This window comes from Ochlerotatus camptorhynchus, unplaced genomic scaffold, assembly GCF_037179485.1.
Source record: "Ochlerotatus camptorhynchus isolate MF236.1 unplaced genomic scaffold, CSIRO-AGI_Acam_v1.1 ptg000819l, whole genome shotgun sequence".
NCBI lineage: Eukaryota > Metazoa > Arthropoda > Insecta > Diptera > Culicidae > Ochlerotatus > Ochlerotatus camptorhynchus.
This window is the reverse complement of record NW_027041281.1, coordinates 58,427-79,003: the sequence shown is the minus strand read 5'-3', so window position 1 is coordinate 79,003 and position 20,577 is coordinate 58,427.

Below are 20,577 nucleotides of genomic sequence, written 5' to 3'. Positions count from 1 at the left end.
ATGAAATTAAAATCCGAATACACCAATCGATAGGAAATACCTTTCGTAAGCTGTTTCAATAAACCTTTTTTCAATTTTTAATAAAACTGTTTTAGAAATGGACAAATAAAAAGTGATAATTTTATCACTGTTTTCATGAAATAAATGTCCTCCCCAAACCCAGTCCTCATAATCAAGTAGAATTTGGTTGCACATCGTGCTGCTTGAATCAGAAAAGTTATAAAACAGCGCTGCTAATGTGCCTCAACTCATTTTCGCTTCGGACGGCGGGTAAACAGGTAGCAGCAGCAGTAGCAGCAGTAGGAAGGCGGTTCCTGTCAAGCGCGTAGAGTTCGAGTTTTCCACCTCGAACTTTACGCGTCGTTTCCGTCGAGATCATTGGCTGCTGGTAGTGGCGTCGCCTCGATGGCGCAAGCGCTCCTTGCCTGAATGATAACTACAAATCTCGATTACTTTTCGGAAGGACATATCAGCTTTTGTAAACAACGCATTTCACCGTCGGTTTGGCATAACCAATAGCTCGCTCCACATACTAACACTGCTAACAGGTTGGGAAAATTTTCCCCTATCTGATGGTAATACTAGCATGCGGGGGCGAGTTACCAGTTACGCCAAATCGACGATCAAATGCGTTGTTTACAAAAGCTGATACGTTCCTTCGAAAAAGTAATCGAGAAATACTTCTTGGGACTTGGGATGTGTACCAATTTCCGAGTTAAATTTAACTCGTGGTTAAACGTGACATTTCGTAAGTTATTTTCAATGTTCGATAATGCCGGAAATTGATCAGTTTTCAAACAACACTCAGCCACGGTTACCAAAAATTAACTTCTAGTTGGTCCGAAATAACCACGCTCGTATAGCAGGGTTATTCGATAACTCATCTGTCACTTTTCACCACGAGTTAAATTCCAAGGGGGGGGGGGGGGAGTGGCTGTCAAATACGAACAATCGTCGCCTACCTTGCATAACAGGTCCCAAAAGTAAACAAGCCATAAGGATCCTACAGCGTTTGTTTACGTTTGGAACCAGTTTCATACAAGAATGATCAGTAGGCTGATTTGACAACACGTTGCCCCCCACCCATTTAAATTCAACTCACCCATTGCGACACAGCCTTGGAAGTCAAATTAGGGTCATCCATAAATTACGTATATTTTTGACTAATTAATACACCTAATACATGGCCGGTCCCAACTTCTGAAACCCCTCTCCTCCCTCAACTACTACGTTATTTATGAAAGTTTCCTAATCATTGGGCAACACTGAAAGACAGCAGCACACACCACACAAAATGGGTTGGACATTTATGCGAAAGTTCGGTATTGATAGTCAATATTTCGCGATCAGAACATTTTAGCTTGAAATCCCTCCATTTAATTCTCGGTACATCTTTAATCTATTGATGGAATTAAAAAAAAATATCTTAATATGGTTTTTTTTTTAGATTTCGTCGGTTTGATGAACGCACATTCAATATTTTGCATAAGAAAAAGGGAACGGGGTGTTTCTGTGGTGATAAGAATGATAAATGTGATAAATTATCACACGGTACCTCTATTTATGCTTTTAGGCTACGAAAGTTCCTCCTACGTGGAAAATTATGCTATAGAACGGTTTATACAACCAGAGTTTTTTTTTTGCATAATTCTTGAAGTAGGAGGGACTTGCAATGCTTATCTTTTAGCATAAATAGAGGTACCGTCGAGTTTATTTTCAGTGCTAGGTTCTGAAATTCGACAGTGAGCGTTCAAAAGGGCCAACTTGTAATGTTCGATTCTACAGCTAAGCGAAACAATTCAAGCTGAACATTGCATTAGGTCCTAAGTAACACTGACAAGATTCTCTTCGTCGACTTTCTCCTTGAATCCACTCGGCCCAGGAATTTTCAGCACACATATCGATAAAAGAAGTTTTTATCTAGCATCTAATACGACAAACACAACAAGAAACGATCCTGTGCTCAAGTTAGTAAGGCTGTGTTCCAGTTGGTGAATTTTTACTTAAATTTGACAGATGGAAAACTTTCAAATAGACCTGCTATTTTTTTTTCTTTGGTTTGTTTTCCGTCGATCTTGTTTTCCGTGCTGAGCACCAATGCTACCGACGCCAGGGAGGCAGCTCCCACACCTGGACTCTACCTATCGACCCATCAACTCATGAACCGGGGACCAACGGCTTTACTTCCCTTCCGAAGGAAGGCGGGATCAGAGATGTTATGCCTCAGAACATCCCGGCGGCGCCGACTGGGATTGAACCCAGGCCTGCTGGAGTGAGAAGTAATCACGCTTACCACTACACCACCAGCGCCGCTAAACCTGCTATTCCAGCAGACTTATTTCTGACAGACAAGGATCAATTTGACAGACGCTTTCTCGAAAATCGGCCGATCTACAACAGAGGGATTTTCGAACATCTTAATTTATTTTCGAAGTGTTAAATCTAAGTGAAAATTTTCCAAATGGAACACAGCCTTAGTAATTTTATTATTTGTTCAATCGGTAGATAAAAGATGTACCGAGAACTTATTGGAGGGATTCATGACTAATTGATATCATCTCGATCAACTATGTAATGTTGCATAACATTGATGCAAATTGTGCACTCCGTTTTTGTGTGTGCATTTATTTTTAGCGTTTTGAAGTTGAATCGCTGAGGATCAATCTCATTACCATAGAAAAATGTCAAAAGTACAGATATCAGCTCTCACAAAACTTATAACAAAGAAACTGGAACTTCACGTTTGTTGCAGTCCAGTACACAAGGAGTTTCAATTTCATGAGTGATGTCACAACCGTCCAAGATTTATGTCCTATAAATCTTGAAGTGATAGGGAATATCAGCCATCATGACGGTCATTGTTGGATGTTTCATTGAATCACCTGAAGAAAGCCATACTCATATCTGATTGTAATTTAGGAACCAAATGAAATAGAATATGTATTCGCACTTTTATGAGGTCCTGAATTTAACCAAGTTTTACTAAGTAGGAAATCCAAAATATGTATGTAGGACCGAAATCATAGGTTACTTCTACTGTATTTTAAATCAATATCTAGAAAAAATGCACGAGAATTTCACTACACAGCTTAACGTAGTCTACGTCAACCCTGCGGTCGTGTCTTGTACACAACCCCACTAACTGTTTTTTTTTTATAAAATATGAAACTGTTTTGGTCCCGGGAGATGCTCTGCCATTCCAGACGGGGAACAGCCAAAGTCCCTAGCTGCTGGTCTAAAGCCACGACAGCTGTCTGGGGTGGGCACAAATGACCTCTTTTCCTGCCGGGTCTCAGGGCGTTGGTGAGCAGTTGGGGAGAGTTTTCAGTATGGTGGGTCCTAAACAACGAAATATGGGTTAACTTACGGTACAACTTTATTGACTCTAGCGGTGGCGTCAAGAGGGCTGAGTTGGTTGTGGTGTGAACGAGAACGATTTGGTAGGTGGGTAGCGCTGGGCTGGGTGGTCGGCAGCGGTAACCCGTACGGTAGATTTGTCTCGGCTTGTTTGGACCCTCAGTCGTGTGCCCACGACGTCGACGGGGAATATCAATCAGGCACCGATGATTTGACGGTAGATTGCCAGGCGGCCGGGACGGTTTATCTACCTGCCGATGGCCATGCAGGCGTTCGTTCGCTTCAATACCTGACCCTCAGTCGTGTGCCAACAACGTCGCTGGGTGAACCCTGGACCCCGTGGTATTGCCGGCAAGCAGCGACGGATTGTCCAACTGTCGGGAACTGGAAACGGTTCTCTAGAGGCGACGTACTGGCTCGACCCTCGGCCGTAGGCCTACGACTTTGCTGGGCTACGATGTAGCACGTGGTCTCGTAGACCCTACGGGCTGAAAGGTACCCGGTTGGGCAAACCGGTGACCTGGACCGGTCGTGCCACAGGTACGAGTCTGCTCTGATTCACCAGCGAGCTTTCCGCTATCTCGCACTGTCACCAACGGCTTATCTCATCCGAAAAAAACTCGCGGATCACTCTCGACAATCACTTCCGAATTCCCGAACGGTGGTTTCCACTTTTTTTCGTAATGAGGTTGGCACATTGAATGATCCAATCATCCTTCCACCCACCCATCATCTTCTCCTCTAGTTCAATCCCTTCTCCATTTTTTCCCTTGCTCCAGTTCCGCCCACGATCGACACCAGCTTCACTACGTTGCTAATTTTCCCCACCAGTAAACGCTTCTTTACGCATTACGCATTTATTCAAATGTACCGTTGGCTATCTACAATTTGATCGTCCTACAATACCATACCATATGCAAAACTAAATTATGTTACCGTTGGGTAACAAACAGCTTTTTTTTTGCAATATATTTACCAATAGCACATTTAAAAAAATACACTTTTATGAGTATTTATTCCAAAATCCAAAATATATGCTTTTAATATTTATTTAAAAAAAAGCACGTCTATATCCAGTATGTGAGGAAAATCGGGCAATATGGACAATTGCAGACGTATATCTAAGATGATACCTTCTCTATTCGATTTCCCAGACATGTTAACAATCGTGCAGTGCATTTTAGTTCACTCTTTTTGGCACCTACTCTGTGTAGCATCCTGAGAAGTTACTTCCAGAGCCGGTGTCTGGTCTACGAGACAGACCTGGGACAGAAATTGATTAGAAACACTGCGGGAATTAAATAAGGCTCCATCCTTGGTCCAACGCTCTGGAACGGGATGTACATCGTCATTTTGACGGTAACAGACGAGACGCTGGAAAAGGGGGACCACCACAAAACGGAAGCACTATTGGTCAGTAACTGCAAAGCAGTGCAGTGGGCAGAAATCACCATCGAGGAGCATGCCATAGCCTCGAAGACCGTGTTGAAATAACTCCGAGTGATGATCGATGGGCGGCTAAATTTCAACAACCACGTCTTATACGCCTGTGAGAAGGTGGCGAAGGCCATCAACGCGGTAGCAACAATCATGCCGAACAACTTTGGACCTAGAACGTAGTAAGAGGCATTTTCTGGCTAGTGTATCTACGTCGATATTGAGATACGGAGATCCAGCCTGGGTTGCAGAACTGGAAACCAAGCAGAATCGAAAGAAGCTGAACAATACGATCCGGTTCATGGCCATGCGAGTAGTGAGTGCGTGCAGAACCAACTTGTCAGAAGCAATGCGTTATCGCCATGATGGAGGACAGCGTAGAGAAACCAGAGGAGAACGGAAATTGGATAGAGCGGAGTCGTTGGCCAAGTGACAGCAGGAGTGGGACGCGGTGGAGATCGGTAGATAAAAATACAGGCTAATACCAATTCTTTCGACCTGGGTGAACAGGAAGCATGATGAAAAACAATTCCTATCTGGTCACGGTTGCGTCAGAAAACGCCTGCATCACTTCTCACATGCAACGTCACCCCTCTGTCCGGAGTGTGGCAACGTGGACGAACCGCCGGAGCACGTGGTCTTCGACTGTGAAAGATTACAGATGATGCAAAGGGAGATGCCGTTACGGGCAAAAATGTTGTCAATACTCAAAAGTATTGACAATCATATTGATGCAAATATTGACGACAAAAATATTAACGCAACATCAGAAAAGTTTGATTTCATGTTTCAATATTTTCCCTCATTTTGTCCTTCTGTTTGACTAAAGCAGCAGATGGTGCCTGTTTCTTGGCATCTTTTGTCAAAGTGGTTGTGATTTGTCTCGGAATATTCCATCGGATACATCAATGTTAGTGAGGAGTGACCCTGTATTGATGAACCCCCGAAAATATTTTAGAAAGTAATGACATGGAAATATTTAAGTTAACATTGACAAAATTTCTGTCGTGTTGGGTTAAATTCAATGCAGAGAATTTCATCGATTAAATGTGGGCACCTGTATTGATATTGGCAAGTCGGAAAATACTGTCGGAGCTGCAAAATAAATAGAGAGAGAGGCAGCGATCTAGCAACGCGAGTTTGCGCTGAGCGTGTAAGAAGTACATGAACACAGATATATGGTTAACAGTTTAGTTTAGAATTCACTCACCAGGCAACGCTAATATATTTATAAATCATAATGCTTGCTTACACACTTAGATTTTTATTTACAGGAATCAGTATTTTTAATGGATTTTTGAATTTCTGAAAAACTCGGTTAAAATTCAAATGACTGTTATTCGTTTCAAAAATTTCAGGATGACAAAACTTAGACGGTCTGATTCATTGAACATTCTTAATTTGTTCTTTCTTATGGCCTTTAGGGCTGTTGTTGTTTATTGATTTCTTTGATAAAGCTCAATCGAATTAACTTTACAGAGCCGAGGATTCTTGTTCACTATACAAAAACATCTTAAAACTAGAGTCAAAAGGTACAACATAGCCTCCTCCATCAGAAAAGGATCAGTTCCCAGTGGTTGCATTGTATGGCAGTATTGCCAACGGGGGGCAGAGCGCTTCCATTGTAGCAATGGACGCAAAACCTGGTCATCACTCAAATATCATCACGAAATGGCTGCTTTTCAAAGTCGACGACGCATAGACCGAAAGAACTGCTGATGAAGAACAATGAGGAGGACCACACAATGGTTGCTGCAGACGATCGCGTGACACGCATCGAAAGTGGCTTGCATCTTTCGACAGCCGAGTGAAAACTGGCTATTTTGGTACAACTGAAATTTATACAGTGTATCTCAAAATTGAGCGTATAGCTGTCGGTACATTTCAGAAAGCACAACTTTAAAAGATAGATTTCTAAATTTCCAGCTGCTGGCTCATTAACCATATATTGGCCATCGCTATAGTATTGCGCTTATTTGGATGACTGTGTAAGAAGTTAGAGCTATTTTAGAAAAAAAAATAGATTTCCTAACCAAATCACATTTTCTTGAAATACAATTTGGCAAACATATTGAAATTTTATTCATCTGTAGTCATAATAACGAACTTTAACTAAAATCCGCCTATTAAGTTGAAAATCAACGTTTTTACTGAAATTACTGAAACTTCATACACACTCTGCCAATAAAGTCCAAAGCTTTACCACGAAATCAATAAATAGTTGTTCAACCACCAACCAAGATTTAAAAAATCTATCTACTAACAATCTTTCAAAAATTGCTCATTCAGGTGTACGCTCAATTTTGAGATACACTGTACATCACAATAATGTTTGCAAAATTTAAGCAGTCCGATATGTCCGTGAGGGCCTCTCTTAGCTCAGTCGGTAAAGGTGCAGCTACAAAGGAAGACCATGCTGTAGGTGGCTGGGTTTGATTCCCGGTCCGGTCTAATTTCAATCCGTTCTAGATTGTACTTGTCTCACAATTATACTACGAGATGAACTAGCCAACGAGCTAAAAATCTAGCTAATAAAGCATCAAGAATAAACAAAAAATACTAATGCAAAAATGGTACAAGCTCCGAAAGCTCTCAATTAATATCTGTGGATGTGCACTAAGAACACTAAGTTGAGAGCACGCAATAAGCTAATATGTGATAAGAAATAAGCTTTAAATGCGAAGAAGAAGAAGAAAAAGAAGACGAAGAAGAAGAAGAAGAAGAATAATTAGTGTTCGTGTGGACATGTACAGAGCGTTTCAATTGTGAGTTTCAAGTACGTAGTTTCAATTGTATTGTTTTCTAATCAGAGTCTTGCTAATCCATGCGTGAGTGTGATGATTACAAAGTTTACTTTCTTAATATTAACATATTAAGAACTAAGATCAACTAATATTAACATGAGATTTAGTGTGGATTGTATTAGCTAGAGACAGTTATGAAGAGGACATAATAGATATTTTAGAGTACGGCAGAATGAAAATGTGAATAGAAGTTGAAAATTGAGCGTCGTTCAAATGGTACCCACTAAATTTTCAACTATTATGTATTCTTATTTTCATAATGCCATTCAAGACAACTTACACAAATGTGTATGATATATATGCACCTAGTTAATTTGTTATTAAACCGAATGTTAAAACTTGTCTTATAAATTCCATCTTGATCGCACACTTATCACAGTTATGGTTTTAGTATACAATTTAACCTTCATTATTAACCTTCCCCTGCACCGTTTTTACGTAGAGGAGGAGTCGAAACCATCCTGAAATGCTTTTGATTTCCACTCATAAACCATATCAAAATAATACTGGAGATATTTACACTCTCATAATAGCTTTAACATCCATAAAAGCCATTACGAACAACATATTCATAATCATAAGTTTTGATAAAGAAAGAATTTTATCGTTTAATAAAAAGTCCTTTATGTGATCGGGTCATAGGGTTTCTGCATCGAGAGCCCAGGCCAGGATCGAGTCAAGGCATTTCATAACCTATCATATTGAAAATGGGACTACCTTTTTCTCGGTTTTCCCTTCTTCCTTATGTGCCCAGCTGCCCTGGTGGAATGTCTATATCTGTGGCAAGAATGTGTATGAAATAGGAGGGAAATCCTTTCGGTTCACTCTTGCAGCATCCAAAAGCTCTTGGCATCGTCATTGCTTTAATCTTTTACGACATCGGCCGTTATGCTTTGGGCTTGGGACTCAAAGGGCCAGGCACCGATTTTCGACTGTGGCACAACAAATATTTAATGGCAAAAGGAAGACAGACACAATTCACTCTCATCCTCGGAAGCACTTACATACAGGCTTCTGCATGAATTCCTGACATCGTGTGTACAACAGGCTATTCGTGAGCTAATGCAGAGGAGAGTAAGATTGTGTAAATTACTCTTTTTCTACATATGAGGTCGTAACATTTCATAGCGGCTACGTGATTATCGAAAAGGTGCAGAGCAGGTTCGGCAATAATCGTAGTACTTACACAATTTTGATCGATTTATTACCATTATGTGGTGCAACGTTTACCGAAATCCGATATTCAAAACATTTAACTACATACCGTAATCCGGGGTAAAATTGATTGCCAGGGTGAAATTTATCATTCTGGATTGCGTATTTCGTTGTCACGTAGAAAATTTTCGGTGAAACATATCAAGAGAAATCTTAATAGCATTTCATCACGAGACTCCAATTACTACTCAGACGAGTTTCTCATAACAAAATGAGACGCCTTTGGCTAGAAGTTTCTATAACATAGAAAATAAAACTTATAACAAAAAAGTAGATTTTACAGCTAAAGTATTTTTTTTTTTAAATTGACGTTCAAAAGCATTTAATATTAGCATAACGGTAAAATGCCTGCAATATGAGAAATCAAGGGTTTTCTGTGAAATTAGGTGTTTTTTAATACATTGCTTACATTTAGGCGCAAATGCGCTTATTAAGATCTATTTTTTGTCATTTATGCTGAAAATACATTTCACACAATTATTTGAGCATCGGATTCGGATTCAGGGATCCCAAATTTAATAAGAACAGTTGTTAGAAATTAACTTGAAAGTCTTTGAGGTATTGATCAGTTGAGTTCTTAAGTTTTGAAAAATGTATCGCTTTTTATACATCATCTGAAAGAGCTTCGTTTTCGGAGCACGATATTTTTTTCGAACCCACACACATTCATCTCGATTTTTAAATCGAGATTTAAAGCAAAATAATAACTTCACTGTTTGACACTAAACTAACAAACTGACAACTCGCTCCCATACAAAGTGACACCGACGGGCGCTAATAAGGCCGGAACAAATCACAAGTTTTTCTTTTGTCACTCGATGCTCGCACCAGTTGAGGGGGGGAGGGGGCTGGGGGGATAAAAATAAACCAAAAAAATAAACTTTTAAAATTCGTTTTACATTTTTATACTTCCTTGAAGCCGTGATTTTTGACACTAATGCCACAAATGTTGACTTTATTATGTGTAACACTCGAGTTATCAACAAGACATTTCACGCATAAGTTTTTGTATCCTTTCAAGGCAGAACACTGGTAATAATGTGGATGAATAGGACCAAAGCAATTGATTTTTGGGTATTGATAAATTCCGGATAAACCATCAAGCGGAATACCACAAACGTACTGTTCTTATGAAAAAAAACGTTCTGTTTTCGATACTTCCTCCCTATCCAAATATAACACAGTTTTCTCAACAATTGTTCGTGCTTCAAAAAATCTAACTATACGTATGGATTCAGGAAGGTCTATTCAGCAAAATCCAAGCGTATTATTTAAAAAAAATTGTAGTTTTGTCAATTTAAACCTAGCTTTGGGTGTGCTTAAAAAAATAATCATCACATATGAATTCAACAAGGTCAACTCTATAAAATCTTAGCTTTATTTTCAAAGGATCACAATCCAACTAAGCAGAAAAGGAAAACCAAAAATAAACCTTTTCGAACTACAAACCCGGTTCAACCTTCACGTATGAATTCAGCAAAGTCCATTCTAAAAAATACAAGCCTATTTTTCAAAAATATGAGCCAAAATGCAATTTGGCAGAACCGAAAAACCAAATTTCTATGGAAATACGGATGGATTCAGCAATTCGGTAAAATCCACTCCTATTTTTCAAAGGAAGGAGCTGATATTCCACTTGGCTTCCAACTTTCTATAAAAATACGTACTTTTGAGAATTCAATTCCAGTTATCTAAAAAATTGTGCATGCTTCAAAAAATTTACCATCACGTATGGATTCGGCAAAGTCCATTCTATAAAATTCAAGTCTATTTTCAAAGATCGGAGCCGAAATTCAACTTGGCAAAACAGAAAATCAAAATTTTTATGAAAATACGTACTTTAGTAAATTGAAACTCGGTATTCTCAAAAATTGAAGAAATTCAACCCTCACGTATGGATTAAGTAACTTCTATTAAAATACAAGCCTATTTTTCAAAGATAGAAGCCTAAATTTAATTCGGAAAAACAGAAAAATTAATTTTCTATGAAAATACCATCTTTTGTGAATATTAACCAGGTTAGTCCCTCCGGTATTCAGCAAGTTCCATTCTATAAAATCCAAGCACAAATTTCAAAAGATTGAACCGAAATCCAACCTGGCTTCAAAAAAATCTACCATCACGTATGAACTGAGGTCTATTCCATAACATCCAAGCCATTTTTTTAAATGACGGAGTCAAAATTCAAAGGATGTGAATCTCACAAAAACGAGGAATTAGATCTCCTAAGGGAGCGGAATCTACGGAAAATTTAAGCTCAAAAAGTTGTCGGTTCACTTCGGAAAACTTTCTACACTTTCACTAAGCAAGATTGTGTCCTTGCCAAATGCCAAAGCAGTTAACAAAAATCTGGAGCTCACTTAGGAAAATATCAAACCCGTTCTGAATAGTTTGGTTTCAGTTCGGAAAAAGTTGAATCAATGCAGGAAACCTTGGATTCATTTAGGAAAAGGATTAATCAGCTAATGTTGCATCACTTCAGAAAATGCGAAACCAATTCTTTAAAGATTGGATTTGGAATATGTTGAATCACTTCAGGAAAGTTTTGATAACTTTAAAAAGGATTGAATAACATAACAGAAAAGTTAAGACCCAGTTAGAAAAATATTGAAGACTTATTCGAAAGTTTGAACTCACTTCAAAAAAGTTCAGACTCAGTTTTGAATCTGCTTTGAAAAGTGTCACCTCAGTTAGGAATTTCCTGAATCGTTTCTGATTTGATCTCACTTCTAAAAATTTTAAACCAATTTTGAAAAGATTGGATTTAGCTTGGAAATTGTTGAATCACTGTAGAAAAGAAGTGAATCATTAAGTATCATTGCAGAAGGCTTGTAAGTTAAGAAATGTAGATCGAATGCAAAAATCTGGCGACTACGGTGGGCTGGGCACATCGTAATAATGTCGGATAACGACCCACTGAAAATGGTTCTTTGTAGTGATCCGACTGGGTCAAGACGAAGATGTGCGCAACGAACAAGAGGGATCGATCAGATTGAAGGTGGCTTACTTAGTGAGTTGCCAAACAAGATTAGGAATGATGTTCGATAAAATCCGCTTTTAACAAATGAAACCGGCTGATCCGATTTCAAGGACCTGTCATGCCGTACTGGTAAAATACCAATTTATGTGAAAATTCTTTAAAAGAACAAGGCGATGCAACAACAACAACAACAACAACAACAACATAATAAAATCTAGCAAAGGGAGTGTCCATACCCAAATGAATTTGCGAAAAATAAATATACACTGAAAGTTTTATTTTATTTCCCCCTTGGTGATATTCCAAAGTTTTGATTGGGTGGGGGTTGACAAAAGAAAAACTTGATATTTGTTCCGGCCTAAGGTGATTTTTGCAAATGTAATCGTACTTATTTAAAATAGTTCCAGGTAAGAAAATTGTTGAAATTTTGGGTTTGGGTTCCATTTTAAAAGCAGATTACGAATATGCATTTACCTCAATACCTCAAATTTGAGATTTCAAAATGTCCTAAAAATAAACGATACTCTCAATATAATAAGTGATAACGCAGAACGACAGAGACCTCATAGCAACTTATTTTAATACCATTGTTTTATCAATTTCGTTTAATGTAGAAATTCATTTCTATATTTACATTATTAGAGGAAGTTAAAGTTTAAAATATTGGGAAAAAACATAAAAATCCAATTAAATATTTTTTTTTATGAGATTCATGAAAAAAATATACATGTGAATTTTTTTTCTATCTTATAATGAAAAAAAAAACCTCAGTTTTCCATGTTTTGGGAAATTGGAAAAATTTGATATTTTTATAACAGAATTAAATTTTTGGAGCGGGAAACTTCTTCTTAATTGATCAATTTGCCTCCGGATTACGGTACCAAAGCTTTCAATAACTTTATCATTATTGGTGACCGTACGAAGTACAAGGGGCTTTGCATAAGCCAGGAAAAAATCAGTGGGAAGGGGCTTAGAGAGTGTCGTCCACGGTCCATAAAACCAATTTATATAAATATAGGGATGACTGCATGGGTCGAGGTAAAAAATCTCCCAAAAGCTGCTCCTTAGCATCCGGTTATATCCAGTAATATAGAATATACGGTAATAAACCGTAAATCACCGTTTGGCACATGGCTGATTCGTTAGAAAATAGATTTCATCGCTCACTTTCATTTTTATCCTGTTTGGACAATGGAACGATGCAGGGACAGGTCAAAAGAATACATATTTTCCGGGAACCTTGCACTTGTGGGAAACATTATTCTGCTTCTTCTATAGACTGCATGTTTTATTTTTATTTCTTTAACCGTTATGTGTGTGACACAGCTCGCATTTGAATAACACGGTGTAGAAAAAAGCAAAAAAAAATCCTCACGCACATGAGGGTTGTAGCCCAGATCGTGAACCCTTGTCATAGTAAATAATCCAAATACATTCGGAAGTCCATCATCATGAGCCAATTTCAGATTTTGAGGATACTTCGAATATTGAAAAATGTAGAGCTCTGAAGTCTCAGGATTTAAAAATTATTGCGAGTCTTAATTTTTCTCTCAGTCCCAAGTCTTGAATTTTCATCTTGTTCAGAATCTTTAAGTCGCAGATCTTTTCTGGAATACGCAGACTTCCAAGTCTACTGGAAATTATATAAGTATTTAAAGCTGTATCTTTCTGAGGACTGCAAACGCCTACATGCATGTAGGGGAGATGGAGGTTAAATTCCCATGGAATGGAAGATCTCCGTTTAATCCACGAAGTGAACCGATATTTAAAAAAAATATAAAGAAAAAAAAAACTGCCTTTTAAATAGTGTATTGGAAAGATATTACAATTATTTGATCTTTTGTTGACCAGAATAAGCATTGAAAGATCAGTGGGAAACCCACTCTAATGTACATAAGTACTTGGAAAAATGGTAATGAAAACTGCAAAACGTAACAAAACATTGAGGTACTTTATTAAAAAATTCATTAGGCATCCCTTTGGATCCCCTATGAATTGTACATGTTACAGTAGGGCACACATTTCTGAACGAAATAACGTCAAGTTTAGCTGCTAATACCCGCTAAACTGCCAGATACACCCCTTTAAAGATAGTGTTGAAAAATTATAAATACGAATTTGAATCCTTTACATGAAGAGATAGCGATTTGCTTCAATAAGCAAAAAAGTGCATTTTCAAAGCACTTACAACTTTGCAGAAATTAAAAAAAAATTGTCAAATTCAAACTTAAAAGTTATGGTAAAAACGGTTTTTAATGGGGTACTACCATTTGTACTCCATTTTCACCCGATAACTTCGTCCACTTGAGAGATAGAAAATTGACGTCTTGGGCAAAGTTTCTTAAAATGACTTCTCCAACAAGACATAAAAAAGTTATTTTTTGTATCTTGTGTATACCACCATTAATCTAAAATGTCCACTTCTCAATTAAGGTTCTACAAAGGGTAAGTAAATTTGTGTTCGTCTTCTTTTTGAAATATTCTTCAATCATCATTTTCTAAATGTATTGGTAAAATTCATTGGAAGTGCATGTCCCCACGCCAAAACTGCCCATGTTTCATAAATATCAACTGGTATGGTCAGAAAAATTTAATCATCTCTTTTCTTCCTTCATTTCACTACAACAGCAAATGTGATGTCACACTATCTAGTGGATAAGAATGTAGCAGACAAAACATTCACACTGCCAGACTGCGCTGTATGCACCCCTGAGCGGGAAAGTGAACACCAAGCTACGTGCACTGCTGCCATCAATCCTGTTAGTGTTGAATTCAATCTTCTGTGGCTTTTTAAATTGGACCGGTAATATGCCTAGAATGGTCGTTTTTGTTTTATTTACTCAGTTTCTGATATTTATTCACCATTAAATACATCCACTCATCTATATTGATGAGTCAAACTTCACAATTGCTTGGTTTAATAAACTAAAATCCATTGCTAGAGGTAATACATCTGGCAACGCTTTTTCAATGATACTTTTACGATTGCCGGCAAAGCAGTAAAGTTGAAGTGGTTTTCTTGGTGTTCAATTTTGTTCACCAAGAGTTTTGAGTAGCAGTTGTTTTGGATTGTGTGTATTCGATTGCGGGTTGTTGTGCTAAGCTTCGAAGAACAAAACTAAGTAAATGCAGTGAATATGTTTTATCCAGGAAGATTTCGTTCTAAAACCATGAAATTCAAGTGTAAAAATTTGTGTTATATATATAGTTTATTAGGATGCGCTCAGGTTTCTTTTCTTTCCTTTATTTAACGTCGGTCTCTGTTCCACAATCTAGTGCCAATCACCGACGGACATCGAATGCCATCCATTGACGGCAATCGAATGTGTAAGGAAGGCAGCTTCCACAACTGCGTAGGATATCGCGAACATTCAACAACACATATGGGCCGGGACCAACGGCTTTACTTCCCTTCCGAAGGAAGACGTGACCAGAGATTTTTATGCCTCAGAAAAATCCCACGGACCTCGGCTGGGATTGAACCCAGACACATTGGGGTGAGAAAGCAGTCACGCTTACCGGCGCCGGCTAGCGCTCAGATTTCTGGTTATTGGCAATTTCTTTAGCTTTAAGGAATGAAAAGATAAGCGGCCTTTCATGCTTTTTTGTTTTTATTACGAGATAAACCAAAATTGCAACTATTAATTACTCGGCTTCAAATAAGTTCCAGCATAATTCTGCCAACAGAGATGCCAACTTTTTTCCGGCATACCAAGCTTCAAATTGTGCAGGAATCTGATGGAATCTTTTGCCGTGTTCATCGGTCTCGGTGCTCAATTGTTTTTAGAGTTGATCGAGATGGCAATGCAGGAAATGGATTTTTAGAGACATGTGCATATTTATATCGTTGAACGTGATTATCATACTCTCAATAATTGATCGGAATCTTGGAGACCGATTTGTTCCAAGACAATTATGAATCACATCTTTAACGCATCTCCAGGCCACTTGTTCCTTTGGCAAAAGAATGTTCTCGAAGACTACTCTTCTCTAGCTTCCTGATATCCGTGCCATCAAGTATTCCTGCCGAACGAATAAAATTAAGATTATTCTACCATATTTCCTTGTTACCTTCTTTAAGTTTAGCTGGACTTAGTTTCGGGAACACGTCACCCAAACATAGAAACGCTGGCATTTCCTTGTCCAATGACTTAATAAAGTTTTTAACTATCCCTAGCTTGAGTGTCTGGGAACGAGTAAGTAGAATACACTAGATTTTTTTTACTAACGAGTAAGCAGTAGAGTGCCTGCTTCTATAGGACATTAGATTTAAGTTTACCTAGCTTTAAGTAAAAATGTACCTAGGTTAGTAGGGGAAATGTTGGCATCGGCAATACCTTAACCTATTATCGTCAGGGGGTAAACAACGTCCTTGAGAGCTCAATTTTGGCATGTGGATACATTGTGTTTCAGAGCATCTATTGGCCAAATTTGAGTGCTCTAGGACTTTGTTTACCCCCTGACGATAATAGGTTAAGGTATTGACGAAGTCAACGTTTCCCCTATGTATTCAGTAGTTTGCGATGGTTTTCTTCAGTCGAGTATTAGTACAAGGCACTAAAGAAGTCTGCACATTGTAGACGAAATACGCGTATCTGTCAAGGATAAGCAAATAAAATAGTGGAATTAAATGGAAATTACTAATCCTTCTCTCTTTCTTAGCACGAACATTTCATGTTTCAAACATAACAATCCATCGGATTTTGAATGAAAAAAAAACGAAATTTATCGAAAACGTCTACGTGCACCAAAATGTACACAGCAACAGCTCGAAATAATATCAAAATGCCGTGCACTTTGTAGCGAACATCGAATCAAACGAAATATAAAAGAAATCGACATCAGTCCGCATCGTCCTCTCTTGTCTATTTGCTTTTTGCTGAAGGAAGTGTTACTACTTCCTAAAGCTACAACAAATTTAAACAGCACTTTTCAGTGCTCAACCTGTAAAATTTCTACCTTGTTTAACTCTTATTCTTCTTCGATCCTTGTTTGGACCCTACCCGAGGTAATCCTTCTTGGATATCGATTTGGAAAATTCCTCTTCGATCCTTCAGATTCTTATAGTAATCTGCTTGGAAGTCGATTTGGATAAAAATTTACTGCCGACATGGCGCCTAAACGCAAAAGAAAGGGGCAAACTCTTGACCCCCCTTCTGATGAAATCAATTTGAGTAATCAATTCGATTTGCTCACGAATGATAAGAATGATCCATCATCCAAGAAAAATTCTAGTAAACTTTCCCGGCTTAGTGCCAAGAAGGAAAAGATTCCCCCTATTGTGATAACCACTTCCGATTTCCATGCTCTTCGCATGGAACTTTTGAATTTCGTGAAAATTAAGTTTTCAATACAAATTGGACGTCGGGGTAAATGCCTTGTATTGGCTGAAACCTAGGACGGATTTAAATGTCTTCTCAAGTATTTTACTGAGAAGCAGCACAATTTTTTTTTACTTACGACACCAAAACTGAACGTTTGTTCAAGGTTGTCATGAAAAGACTGCCCAGTGGTGAATCCCTGGATCAGATCAAAGATGAACTGGCTAAATTACTTGGAGTTGTGCCACTCCAAGTAATCAAAAAGAAAATGAAATCCCGTCCTGGCTATTCGCGCAACGGGATTTCTAATGATTTTTATTTAGTTCACTTCAAGTCTAGTGAACTAAGCAACTTTAAGGCCTTAGAAAAAGCAAGCCTTATGCTCCATGCCCGAGTGAAGTGGGAACACTTCAGAAAGACTGGAGGAAATTTCCAAAACCTCACCCAGCGCCGTAAGTGCCAGCTACCTATGCTGCTATTGCAGCGGGTAGAAATCAAAATACTAACCAACGTTCTAACGGAAATTTTGATAATTTTGACTTAGGAAGCATTACTGCCCCTAAAATGGGTTTTTTTACAGAAATTATTAATTGATGATACTCCATGTTTGATGCAATTCAAACTGCAATAAAATTTGCAAACAATAACGTCATGACTTTAAAATACAGTAATGGATTTTAAAGCATTAAATATTTTAAATTTCATAACGTGCATATTGCCGTTATAACTGAAACGTTAGGTTAGGTAAGGTAAGGTAAGGCTAAGAAGGACGCAAATTATTTCATTTGTAGAAATGATCGTCTTGATGGACCCTGTGCTGACGTTGTCATCATTGTTCATAGACGAATCAAACATAAAATTCTTTTTTCATTTGAAACCAAAGTTTTTGAAACTTTGGAAGTTTATGTTGAAACAAAATTTGGACAACTTACGTTTATAGCTGCCTATTTGCCATTCCAATGCGTAGGCCAGCAAAAGAATTTTCTCAAGGGTGATCTTCAGAAACTTACCCGTCAAAGGTCTAAATTCTTCATTATTGGTGATTTTAATGCAAAACACCGCTCATGGAATAATGCTCAAAGCATTGCAATTCCAAAGCAATCCCTCGACTATTGATTTGGTTTTAACTGATTCATGTCAACTTTGTAGCCAATTGGTTACCCATGCTGACTTCGGTTTTGATCACCTTCCAGTAACTTTTGAAATATTCCAAGAAATAATTTCTAATCCCAACAGCTCTACTTTCAATTACCATATAGCAGATTGGGAGCAATATCGAACATTTATGGAATATAACTTCGATCCAAACATTTCTTTGCAAGCCAAAGATGAAATTAATTATGCTCTTGAATCTCTGACTACTTCTATAGTTGAAGCAAGAGCTGCCTCAGTACCAAAATGCGAGGTGAAATTCGATTCAATTATAATAAACGACGATCTTCAGCTCTTGATCCGTCTTAAAAATGTCCGCAGGAGACAATATCAAAGAACACGCGATCCTGCCATGAAAGTTATCTGGCGGGATTTGCAAAAACAAATTAAAAAGCGATTATCTGCCCTGAGGAACAAAACTTTTGAAAATAATGTTTCTAAATTAGACCCGAGTTCCAAACCCTTTTGGAAACTCACAAAAAATGTTGAACAAACCTCAAAAGCCAATTCCAGCGCTTAAAGAAGGAGGTAAAATTTTGATCACAAATTTGGAAAAAGCTCAGAAACTTGCTAAGCAATTCGAGAGTTCCCATAATTTCAGTTTGGGTCTTACTAGTCCTATTGAGAATCAGGTTGCTCGGGACTATCTGAATATTTTCTCTCGGGAAAATATTTTTGATGATTCCTGGGGGACTGATTTGGACGCAGTAAGGTTTATTACTAAAAAGTTTCATGATATGAAAGCTCCAGGTGATTATGGAATTTTCTATATCCTCATAAAATCCTTCCTTCTTGGTACAATTATTTAACAGAGGTTTCCATTTGGCATACTTTCCTTATAAATGGTAAAATGCAAAAGTTGTTCCAACTTTGAAGCCGGAATAAAATCCAGCTGAAGCTTCTAGCTACCGTCCAATAAGTTTGCTTTCTTCAATAAGTAAACTTTTTGAAAAGATAATTTTCAATAGAATGATGCTTCACATCAATACGAACTCAATTTTTGCAGATGAGCAGTTTGGATTTCGCCATGGACATTCAACTACTCATCAACTCTTAAGAGTTATCAATTTAATTCGTTCAAACAAATCTGAAGGCCACTCAACTGGAGTTGCTCTTCTAGACATAGAAAAAAGCATTCGACAGTGTTTTGCATGAAGGTTTGATTACTAAATTGGAAAAAGTTTAATTTTCCACTTTATATTATGAACTTAGTTCAAAATTATTTAACTGACAGAACTTTGCAGGTAAATTATCAAAATTCCAAATCTAATCGACTACCTGTTAGAGCAGGACTTCCTCAGGGTAGCATTCTTGGGCCTATATTGTATAACATTTTCACTTCGGACCTCCCTGATTTACCTCAGGGTCGCCACACATCTTTGTTCGCTGATGACACAGGCATTTCCGCTAAAGGAAGAAGTCTTCGTGTTATTTGCAGCAGATTGCAGAAAAGTTTAGTTCAACTTATAATATTTCCACTTAAGCCTAGAGCTTTCTTTTTGAAACCTAGTAGTAGTCATATAGTCACTATGAACGGAGTTTCAATTTCCTGGTCAAACCAAGTGAAATATCGTGGATTAGTACTTGACCAAAAATTAACTTTTAAAAATAACATTGAGGGCATTCAAGCCAAATGTAACAAATATATAAAAAAAATTGTATCCTTTTATAAACAGGAAATGCAAACTTTTCCTGACGAATAAACTTCTAATATTTAAACAAGTTTTTAGACCGGCCATGCTTAACGTTGTGCCAATATGGTATAGTTGTTGTACTACCAGGAAAAAATCACTTCAAAGGATTCAGAACAAAGTTCAGAAGATGATTTTGAAGTTGCCTCCCTGGTACAGTACTACCGAAGTAGGGGAATTTACGTATTCTCGGCAACCTAAGCAGCGACCTTCTTTCTATAGCCTTTTTATCTAAGGAACGCACACATATGCAGTATTGGTTTGTTTACAATCTTTTGCTGCCAGCTGCTCTAACAATTTCAGTCGAAAGAATTGTCAAAAACTGTTTTGAAACGCTTTTACAAAGCTCCAATCTTATCTAGTGAGAGTGAGTATTGTCGGCAACCAGTTTTTCTTCGGCAACCGTTCCATTTGAACTGCATGTAAATCTGCTGTTCTATTATCGGCAACTCGAAATCAGCTACAATTTGTAGTGCGTGTGTTTCATTTCAAGAAAACCTTGCTAGATTGCGTTTTCTCAGTGGCAAAAATATAGTCAAATTGAAGCTGAAAGCATTAATAATCGTTTGCATGCATTCAGCGAAGTGTTTTCGAAAGAAAATCCAGTGAAAATAGTGTTT